Below are 12,253 nucleotides of genomic sequence, written 5' to 3'. Positions count from 1 at the left end.
AATTGATTTGTTAAATATTTTATAAGAAGAAATGATTTTAAGAGAATTTAACAATATCATAAAAAAAATAATTAAAATAATTTAACATATAACTTTTTTTGTTTTCACAAAAAGTAAAATCATAAACAAACATGAATTCAAAATATGTTTACTTTGACTGAATTCCTTATCTTCAACGTAAGATATTCAAATAAAGTTATGATATAATAATCAATTTTATTTTCTTTTAGTGATCAAAATACTATTTCTCTTTGATTTAATAACAAAAATATTATGGATGGTGTTTTGAGCCGTTCACCAGACCCACAATTAAAGGTCATGTAGATCTATGTGTTTAGAGGTACAATTTTTTGCATCAGTTAGATTATTTTGCTGATTTGGATGATGAAAATAGTCAATCTCAAAAGGCATCTAGTGAAGTCTTTATCTATCAAGTCATTTTAATGGTGAAGATGTTATTTGTGAGATAAAAAGTTAAGCCACACTAATCATGACAACACCTAATAAGTTAAAAGGCATTCACTGAAGTCTTTATCTATCAAAATAATTCAGCGGTAAAGTTGTTCTTTGTGAGTTCAAAATTCAAGTCACCATAATGATGACAATATTTTATGTCAAACGATATTTTGTGAAATCTTTTGTATCAATTGTCTAGCAATTTCTAATGATAACATCAAATCAAGGAGATATCCCAAGTCTCGTCAGCAGAAGAGTCATGTTCTAATTGAAGTGCTAAGTCACTTACGAATCTAACATAGGGGCTTGAATATCCAAAGTTGTGAAAGAGAGGAACTGTGAAAACTTATCTGCTTGTGCACTGCGTGTGTCTGAATAATTAGTTTAATGTAAATGTATAAGAGTAATTCTTAAGATACTAAGGCAACTCACACACACAAATTCTTTTCAAAGCCTCTCGTGTTTAATAAAACACCTAAAAATATTTTTATATGTATACTTAGTTGATTAAAGACTTTTTTAATCAATTATGAGCGTTTTTTACACTGGTTTATCGATTACTAAAATATGGTTAATCAATTAAGACATTTGTAATGCCTCCACTAGATTAGAGAATCATTTCATTCATTAATAGGGACAAATTAAAAAAACTTTTCATATTTGGCTTGTCTAATCTATTATAATCGATTAGAATATTAAAAATGTCCATGAATCATTTATTTTTAGAGCCAAATATTTTCCTATATAAAGAGGGTTTCTGCTCATTTTATTTTACGCTAAAATTTAAATTTGAAATCTCTTTTTCTAACTTTTTACTCTCTTCTTTCACTCTTTCTATTCTTTCACCAAAGTTGTCTTAGTGTCAAGAGAGTGAAAAATACATGTGATGAGCTCATTATGGTAAAAGCTTGTTTAGTTCAAGAGATTATCCTGTTAAACTCTATGTTTGGTTTGGATATTAACTTGTGTAAAGTCTTTTGTATGGTTGTAAGAAAGTCCGTGGGCATATCCTGTGAAAAGCTCAAAATCATCTTAGGGGAAATTATCAAGAGGGAGTTGTTACGGACATGAGTAGGTCAAGTGGTTAGGTCGAACCTGTGTAAATATCGAATTCATGTTCTTTATCCATTATTTCTTTACTTTCCATTGCTTTATTTTCTTTTTTATGCATTTCCTTCTCCCAACCTCTCTGATATTCTTCTATTTACTTTTTATGTTGCTTAATCTATGTTTGCTTAATAAAACCAACTTAAATTTTTTTCTAAGTCAAAGTTGTTGTAATAGGACTTTGATTTTCAATCATCATAGTTCACCCCTTTCTCTTTCTTATGTTTGAAATTACTTGGTCAACAAGTGGCATCAGAGTCTAACTCATTTTATAAGACTAATTATCTCAGGGGATAGTATGATGACTTCAAATACTTTTTTCAATTAGAAGTCTTTTATGAGCACACATACACCATTAGATTATGAAAGGCTTTTCATGTGAAAAGAAAGAATGAAAGTTTTCATTGAAGTTATTGATTTTGAATTATGATTTTTGTTATAAATGGTGCGTTTGTTCCACTCATTTTATTAATAATGAAATAGTAAATACGGGTAAACTATGAATCACGCATAATAAGATAAAAGCTAAATTTAGTTTTAAAGCTAGGTACTTGATAATGAGTTCCTTAAACATTAGACTACTTATATGTTTTTAACTGTAATACTACCAAGGAAGTATGAGACACTCTTAAAATACTATATGGAGGTTTTATCGAGATAAATTAAGATAGGATGAACATGTGTATTCAAGAAGATGAGACACCAAGTTAAAGTGAATATCATCTTCAATGATGGTTATCAAACAATTAAGTCCTTAGAAATTATTTCAAAAACTTTGTTTCTAACAAACATCTAAGATTCAAGAATTGGTATCAAAAATTCGATTCAATACTTGATTCCAAAGGTAGAAAGATTTGTGATGAATTTCAGGAAAGGTCCAAAAACGAAGAAATCATCCTTAAACTTAAAGAGTTAATCTAGCTACTAAAAGATGAAGAAAAGAATTCAAATACATTCGGAGAATCTTCATCTCCTCATTTTCATCAAAAGATCTATATGAAGAAAATGTTGAAAGATCAACACCATAAGTATTGTATGAAAGAATTGTCATTGTGTATGAAGGATCTTCTAAGGAATCATCATCTAGAAGATTCTTCAAAGAATTATCATATTAAAAGTTCATTCATACATAATAAAACTTTGGAGAATCACATGGTCTTCCATGAGACATAATTAGCTTCTTACTTTTTCAAATTCATCAGAGGAATTCATGTTATTTTCGTCTCATGCAATGTATGATCTTTTTTATTATTTTTGAGATCTTTTATTTCTTTCAAATTTCTTCTGATATTATGGACTATGCTTTATGTGACCTTTCATTCCGCATTAGAAGCATGTTGGTATAAATGGTGTTCTTTCTTCATTTTCATGTTGTAAATTTTGAGGTTGTTTTCTTTTGCCTTATGAACTTTTTGAACTTGAGGATTAACAAGTTCATATCTTCATCACTTCATGATTCTTTGATTTCTTCAGCTTTGAGTGTATGACTTTACTTTTTCTTATCACTTTCTTCACTCTCATCAGGATTTTTTTAACTCAATTTCATGTTCATGTATTTTACTAAATAGAGTGTCCAAATCCATAAAAGAGAATTCTTTATATTCAAAAATTATAGTAACCTTTGGTTGCCAACTATTGTTTAAGCATCTAAGAAATTTATTAATTTAATCCTCATTTTGAAATGTTGTACCCAGACTTCTTAAGTGATTAACAATATGAATGAACTGCATTTCATATCATGAATATTTTCTTAAGGTTTCATTCTAAACAGATCCTAATTATGGGTTAATGTGTTCATTCTAGCCCTTTTTACCTTGATTTCACCTTCATAGTAACTTGAAGAAAGGATGTCCCATATTTCTTTTGTAGTGTTACAGTGTGATGCACTAAAAATTCCATCTATACTTAAAGCAGTAGTTGTTGGTGTAAGCCCTAGAGACCAATCATTTTATAAGAAATTGGTATTTATATCAAATTATATTTTAATAATAATTAGGCGGTTTTATTAGGTTTGTTTTTAAAAAGTAATTAAAGTCCCTAGAATAGCTAATCAATCGAGGAAATATCAATTATGACTTAATATTAAGACATCATTAAACATAAAGACAACATTCTTAAAGTATTTGTAGTCAAACTTTATTTGGAAGTGGGGTGGGTAGCCTTAGAACATTGAGATATTATGTGGACAAAATGATAATCACATCTCACACATCATGGATAAAGAGTTATCAAAACTCTACATAGGTATAATATCTTACACCATATGAAGATACCGAACCAAACATATATTTTTACGAACAATCTCATGAACTAAAAAGAAATTTCCTACAAAGAGATTTTCCACGAGAAATAAAATCCTCTTGCACATGTTATAATATTACCCCTGCACCAGAATACACAAGAAAAAACCTCACCAATATTTTTCACTCCTAAAGCACTAAGGAAATTTTAGTGATTTGAGAGAAATGAGAAGAAAAGGTGTAGAGAGTGAGAAATAATGTTAAAACATATTTTCTGGTGTACTTTAAAAGTGAGGAGAACCCTATATTTATAGGAGGTAAATCTGGCTCAAAAAGGAAAATCATTTCATGGATTTCGTAATGCTCATAATCTATTATACCTTAGGTATAATCGATTATTTGCTTCATAAAAATGACAACACTAATTCTCCAAAAGTAAACCATAAAAATGGCTAGTGTCCTAATCGATTATGAGTGTTCTTAACTTATTAGGAAGCTTTAAACCTTGCTCTAATTGATTGGCTAATGACCTTAATCGATTAGGAAGTGTATATAAGCCTTCTAAATATTTAGGAACATCCTTTATCAATCCCATAAGAATATTGATAGGTCCTCTAAGGGTTGTAAGGAGTTTCATCAAATAGAGGGGTTATGAATATTTTTAGGTGAGTGTGTGCATTGTCTTAATCACTTAGGAATTACTCTAATATCTTTTACACGATTCTGATCACTCAGACACAAATCAAAAGAGGTTTCATATTTTCTCTCTTTCACAAACTCCGAGGCTTCAAGATTCCTTGCTTGATTCATCAATGATTCAACACTTCATTTGGGACTTGACTTCTTTTATCTTATGAGGCTTAATATGGCTTCTTGATAGACATAATTGTTAGAGAGATTTACTTGACTATAGATCATCAAGGATTCCACTAAACACCTCTTTATATTATGTGTTGTCCTTAAGAGATTGGATTTGAAATCTTTATATCCCAAGCATATCAACTTGATCATCACTTCAGATGAAGACTTCACCTCATAATGTTGTCATCATAAAAAAGGAATGTTTGAAGAGATATAAATGAATATTCTACTTTGTATCAAATGAAGGAAACAATAAATGAAGCTTCCACATGTTGAGACAATTTCTATATTCAAATAAATTTTTTTGGAGAAACTTGTTGCAACTTTAACCAATAAATGAAAAACATTCAACAGTTCATGAAGATTTGCAACACTTTATGAAGATCACCCTACACAAGACAACAAATATAAAAGTTGTCTAACATAACATAAATCTAACTACAGTAAAAGTTCCTGTGTCTCTATCAGTCTTGTCTCTTTATTAGTTTTCAACCACTAAATCACATAAAAATGTGTGCACCCTTAAGTATACTCATTGTGAGGATGATACCTAAAAAAAGAGTTATCTGGATAGTTCAAAATGAGACTTTTTAACCTCAATGTCCATTTTCTGAAATTTAATTCCAAAATACCCCAATTTTTTTTATCAAATTACCCTTTTTTTAACAAGCTCGGTCATTCATTGGCCAAGAGTATGAAGTGAAATTTTGGAAGAGAGAACTCGGTTTTTCAATGACTTTGAAGACAAAGGAATTAAATAAATAAATAATTAGTATAGTATTAATTATCTCGTCTATTTATTGGCCGATCCCCCACGTTTTAAAAATTTTTAGTGTATCCTCAGCCATTCAATGGTCGAGTCTCTTCATCAAATGGGGTAGTATGGAATTTTATTTTCAAAATGGAACAGTTAAGGAATTTTATTTTAAAAGTAGGATAAAGGAGTAAAAAAAATCTTTAAATGATCAATATGTTTCAAGATTGTGTTGCCCCTGTTATATTATACTTTGATATTTGTGCACAACAATTAGAAATTGATCTCAAATTGAAGTAGGGTAAAAAATATATGAATTTGAATTGAATTGTTAATGATTAGATCAAAATAATTTATTAATTTATTAATAATCCACCAAAGTTTCTTCAAAATAATCAAATTCAATTCACTCATTAATAAAAATTCGTCCAATCAATTAATTAACACAATTTCAATGGATGGGTATCCAATACATTCATCAAGTTAATTTAATTATTTTAACTTTATTTTACCAACCATTTACTTTATTTTTAAATTTAACAAGAAAAATAAAATTTGAAAATATCTCATTTTTAAATAATATTTTTTACAACAGTTATTTTTAAAATGTACATGACATTAAAAAAGAACTCTTTCTCCCACTGCCTTAAAAAAATTAAAATTTAAAAATCTCTCTCTCTAATCATGCATATGATTGTATATTATTTTTAATGTAATAAAAAAAAGTTGTTTAGAAGAAAATGTATCATTGGCATTAATAGAGAGTAATTTTACTTGTAGATATGAGGAGAAATTTTGATATGAATCCATTGGATTCACAATCTTCAAAAGAAAGAATTAGCAATATTATAAATAAATAAAAGAGTTGTGAGGAATACTATTCGAGAGTTAAAAGAATTATGTAAGTTTTAAAATAAAGTTATTCGATAGAGAGAGAAATTTCCAACATATAGTTTTCGTAAAATAAAAAAAAATATTGTAAAAATATTAATTGGATTAATAATATATATATATATAATATATATAATATATATATATATATATATATATATATAATATATATATATATATTATATATATATATATATATATCTATCTATATATATATATATAATATATATATATGGATTATAAAATGAAATATATGGATTGGATTCATTCATAAAATTAGATGGATGAATTGAATTCAATTCACTAAGTAGTTGTTTGATTGATAGTAACTTTTGAAAAATGAGAAAGTTAAAAAATTTGTAAAAAAAAAATTTAAGTTGAAAATAATAGTTTTATAAATAAATTTAAAATTACTTGGTGATATTTATATTTTTTCAAGTTTAAAATAATTTTAAATTAAAAATCATTTGATATATATCTATGAAAATATTTTATTTGATTTACGAAAGTACTAATGCAAAAAAGTGAGAAAATAATAAAATATAATTTTTTGTCCAAAATTATTACAGTGTTTGTTGTAAAATATTTGCGACTGAAAGTATTGATTTTGATTCATATATAAGAGTAATAAAATATTTTATTATATATATATATATATATATATATATATATATATATAATATATATATATATATTATATATATATAAAGTTACACAAAAAATATATACAAATTAAAATAAAATACTACTATATTATTAAAAGATATGAAATATGTTACAAAGAATTAAATTTTTATTTTTTGTAAATATTTAAAAATATGTATATAAAAATATGTGTACGAGTGAATAAATCACTAATTAAAAATAATAATTGATATCATGAAAAAAATTAACATTTTTAAAATAAATAATTTCAGCAAACTAAACTAACAAATTTTATAATCCTCCATCTCCATCGTATGCACAACAATAACTATGATTTTGGCATTTAAATAAATTATTATTATATTTTGAATTAGATAAAATAAAGTAATATGAGAAGAATTATGAAAATGTATATGTAAATAATTGAAAAATAATTTATAATAATCTAATTGTATAAGTTGTGTTTGAAAATATACGTAGTTAAATAAATATTTAAAAAAATTATAATTTTTTAAAATTATTTTAGGAGAAACTCCTTAAATTATATTTTTATTCTTAATAAAAAAATCACTTTTTTTATAAAGAATTTTTCTAAATATTGTTTGACCTTATTTCTGAGTTAAAGTAGAAGACAAATCAACAAAAAAAAGTCAGATCAAATAATACTTAATTATTCTATGGATTTGACGAATATTATCTTAATAAATTTGAATGTTACTACTAAATTGAAGGTTATAATATCGTAGTAGATAGACTTAGTTGATAAGAAAATTAAATCATACTTAAAATTATTGAGTTCAAATTTAAAATTAATAACATTTATTTGGCTAATTAGTTTTACAATTTTTTTTAAACTATCATCTAAGTTTTGAAAAAAAAAAAGAACTAAATAAATTTTAGAGATTTTGATTTATACTTTTTTTTAAATTAATGGCGGATTTTTAATATTTTGCAACTTTAGAGATGAATATGTTTTGTTTTTGTATTTTTCAAAACAATATATTTTTTAATTGATTTACAAAATAATTTTTAAAGTTAAAAAACTAAAACTAATTCAAACCAGCATTTAGCCACCTTGAAAACCAAGAAAATTCACTTGAACTATATTTCATCTACTTATCAAGTCAAAATGTTATTGAAGCAACTAAACACACTTCAATATCTTACTATATTAGTGAATTAACACGTTTAAGTTTGGTTAATTCAATCACATACATTGTGAATGATAATTTGATCACAACCAAATAAATTATTATTGTAACCTCCTTAATTCATTTTAAGTTGTCAGAGAGTGTGAGAGATTGTAATCAATTGTAAGCCTAGTAAGTCTGGCATAATATATGTGTAAGTGTACTAAGACTAAAATAATACAAGTCGTATACTCACTTGTGAAAAATAAATTTGAAGAGGCAGTTCTTCAAAAAATTATGTCAAACACCATAGTAAAATCTCACAACAACGAGGAGGACGAGACTAGCCCAGCTTTTTCTTTAACAAGGTTATATGAAAAGCAAAACAGAGCACAAAAATATCAAAATCCTCTAAAAAAAACTTAAAGAAGGAAAAAAAAAAAGGTATAGAGGAAAAATAGGAAGTATCAGTCTCCCTCCATTTTTTTCTCTATACTCTCTCAAGCATATTCTTTACGAGCCTATTCTTTGACTGATACACAAAGTTATAGAGAAAAATTGGGAATTATCGATCGATGATAAACCTAAATTAATAAGGATATTTGCACAACTATTCTCTTATCTAAATATATGAGAACTACAAAATTCCATTTAGAGATTAAATTAATACAATTAATGCGTATATTCCTAATCAACCAAGGCACACAATATAAAGGATTGAAAGTTTTAACCATCACCGTTGAGTCCGTTTCCAACCAAACATTATGCATATTCTTCTCATGAGCGAATTCAATTGCTTGCATAGTACCCTAGAGTTCCGCAATGATAGAATTCGAGACACCTAAAAAGAGGCAAAAGCACCCAAAAAAGAACCATCATTGTCTCTATCATTGTCTCTAGCAATGCCCCCACAGATCGAGACTCCTAAAGGGGATGTTGAGGCTCCATCATAATTCAATTTTATCCACTCACTTGGAGGGGGTTGCCAAAAAATATCCACAATATTTGGAGCACGTGGGGGCCAGATTATAACCTTAAATCTCTTAAAGATCCCAAAATCATGCCAACAAAGATAATAGCCTGCCGAAATGGCATTACCCGTAGTGGAAACAATAGCCATAATAAAAGAAATAGAAGAAGAAATAGGAGTTAAAATGTCATTAAATCTAACCAAGTTCTGAGCCTTCCAAATCGAGTTGAGAGTGAAAATGGTGGTTACTTTAGAAATTACCTTGCCAGTTCAGCGCCAGCTATTCCAAAAGGACTCTAAATATCCGGCCAACCAATGATAGAGTAATTGATATTGAGCATATTCTTCAACCAACTCCAAAGCTTCGAAGCATAAATACAAGTAAAGAACAAATGGGATTTTGTTTCCTCCGCCAAACCACAAAGATCACATTTGGAAGGGAACGCGAAACATCTTCTTTTCCATTGATTATCAGTAGGCAACTTATTATGAAGAAGCCTTCATACCATGAAATACTTAGACGGAGGAATCAACTTGTTCCCTCAATCTGGATTTAATGTTGAACTTTACTAAGAGACTCCTCTGCACTTCTAACATTATCAGAGACATTACCAAAAATATTTTTATTCCACTCTCTAATTTCTCTCTTCAACAGATGAAGCTTCTTATTCAAAACAAACATATGACAACCAATGATTTTCTGAGTCCAAACATATTCAATCAACTTCCTGCAATCCTTTTGAAGAGTCCATGTTTTGAGGAATTTAAATTGGGACGCAACACGAACATGAATAATGTGAAACTCTAACAGCAACGGGTAGTGATTAGAGCGGATTTTAGAAATAGTAGAAATAGAAATTTTGACTGCAAACATCGAACCAGAGTTGGTTCCTAATGCACCTGTCAAGACGTCTCTCAATGGAGAAAGGAGAGTCTCTTATTGGACAAAGTGAATCTGAAGCCATAAGTGGGGATATGAATGAGGTTGTTGGAATCAGACCAGTTCTTGAATTCAGACATAGGACTTCTGGCAGGACTGTTCATGCCTCGATATTCATGAGCACCTATAATCGCATTGAAATCCTCGACAAAAGACCAAGGAAGAGGATGCAAGGAAATAAGGTTAGTAAGATCTTTCCATAGGTCTTTTTTTAAATAAAATTGGTGGAAGCATACACACCAGCACAAGTCAATAAACAATTTTCCATAATAAAAGAAAATGCAACAAATTGGTTAGAGGAAGAAATAACAGTAGGGGAGTATTCGTAGTGCATAAACACGATAAAGACGGTTACTCCTTAGAATTAAAAGAAAAAGGTTTGAACCCTAAGTGGTTAAACCAGTTGTTTGTTAGTTTTAAAATAAATACATCTTAGGTTCAGCAATGAAGTTGAAGTCCGGTTTGAGAATCTTTATGAGTCTCTTAAGGGTTAATCTAGAAGGAGCATTAAGCCACACCTCCAATATTATAATAGAGGCTCTTCATAAGGAGAGATGCTTGAGGCCTGCTTGGGACCTAGTAGTATATTGTTGCTTCTGCCTAGTTGATTACTTCTTTTTTAGTTTGGAGATAGCTGTAGTGAAAACACCACCATTCTGAATTGGCTCCTCACCTTACTCCTCCAGATTAGCCCAAGAGTTGTTAGGGAAAACAACATCCACAATAAAAACTTATGTCAATGTCCATATGAAGCAATGCAGTGGTAAGATAAGATGTAGTAATGCTCATATGAAGTAATGGAATCAAGATTCATTCAAGAACAAGAATAAGCAATAACAGAAAGTTGTTATGAAAACTGATTGGAAGAAGCAGAGAATGATTGGTGCTGCTTGTATCTTACATTATCCACATACAAAGAATGAATAATATAATAAGTACATATGATAAGCTATATATATATATATATATATATATATATATATAATATATATATATATATATATATATATATATATATATATATATATATATATATATATATATATATATTATATATATTATATATATAATATATATATATATATATATATATATATATATGCTAACATCCCCCCTCAAGTTGGGAAGTGGATGGTACAAACTCCCAACTTGTCCAAACTATTCTTCAAGGATGGTGAATGAAGGGGTTTAGTAAAAATGTCCGCCAAGTGGTTATATGTAGAGATAGGGAGAAGATGATTAAGTTTTGAATTGATCTTTTCCCGTATCACATGACAGTCCAATTCAATGTGTTTGCTACGTTCATGAAATGTAGGATTATGCGCCAAGTAAATTGCAGACTTGTTGTCATAAAACACAGATGCAGGTTGCTCAAATTGAACTAGAAAATCTCGAAACAGAAAATGCAACCATTGTAATTCACAAGTGATAGAAGCTAACGCACGATACTCTGCCTCAGTGGAAGAACGAGAAACTGTGTGTTTCTTTTTGGATTTCCAGCATAGTAAAGAGGAGCCTAACATTACACAATACCCAATGAATGACTTCCTGGTATCAGGGCACCTAGCCCAGTCAGAATCAGCAAAGCCAAAAAGCTGTAATTTGCTGTTGGAGGAAAAGAAAATACCTTTAGCTGGGACAAATTTGAGGTACCTGAGAATTTAAATGGCAGCCTGATAATGAGGAGCACGTGGCTTGGATACATATTGACTCATATGTTGTACTGCAAATGCAATGTCCAGGGCGTGAGTTGGTGAGATAAATCAACCTACCAATTAACCTTTTATATAGAGAAGGATCCTCTAAAACATTTCCTTCATCAGCTGACAGTTTCAGGGTTAGATTGAAGGGAACTGCAAAGGGTTTTGCTACCAAGAGACCAACATCCTTCAAGAGTTCAAGAGCATATTTTATTTGATTAAGAAAAATGCCAGTAGGAGATCTAGAAATTTTAAATCTTAAGAAGAAACGTAGCCGAACAAGTTCTTTGATTCGAAACTTTTGATTCAAGAGATGTTTGACCTGTTGAATCTCAGACAAAGAATTACTTGCCAATACCACATCATCTACATAAACATAGTGCAGTGAGTTCATGTTTGACCTTCTTAACATAAAGTGAATGGTCAGCCTGGGATTGTGTGTATCCAAGTGAGAGAAGGAAGGTGGATAGTTTTGAGTACCATTTCCTGCTGACCTGTTTGAGGCCATATAAAGACTTCTGCAGTTTGCACACCTTAGATTCACCATAACCAGATAAGC

The sequence above is a fragment of the Lathyrus oleraceus genome, chromosome 1 (genome assembly GCF_024323335.1).
Source record: "Lathyrus oleraceus cultivar Zhongwan6 chromosome 1, CAAS_Psat_ZW6_1.0, whole genome shotgun sequence".
In the NCBI taxonomy this organism is placed as follows: Eukaryota; Viridiplantae; Streptophyta; class Magnoliopsida; order Fabales; family Fabaceae; genus Lathyrus; species Lathyrus oleraceus.
Note: the sequence above shows the minus strand (reverse complement) of the source record.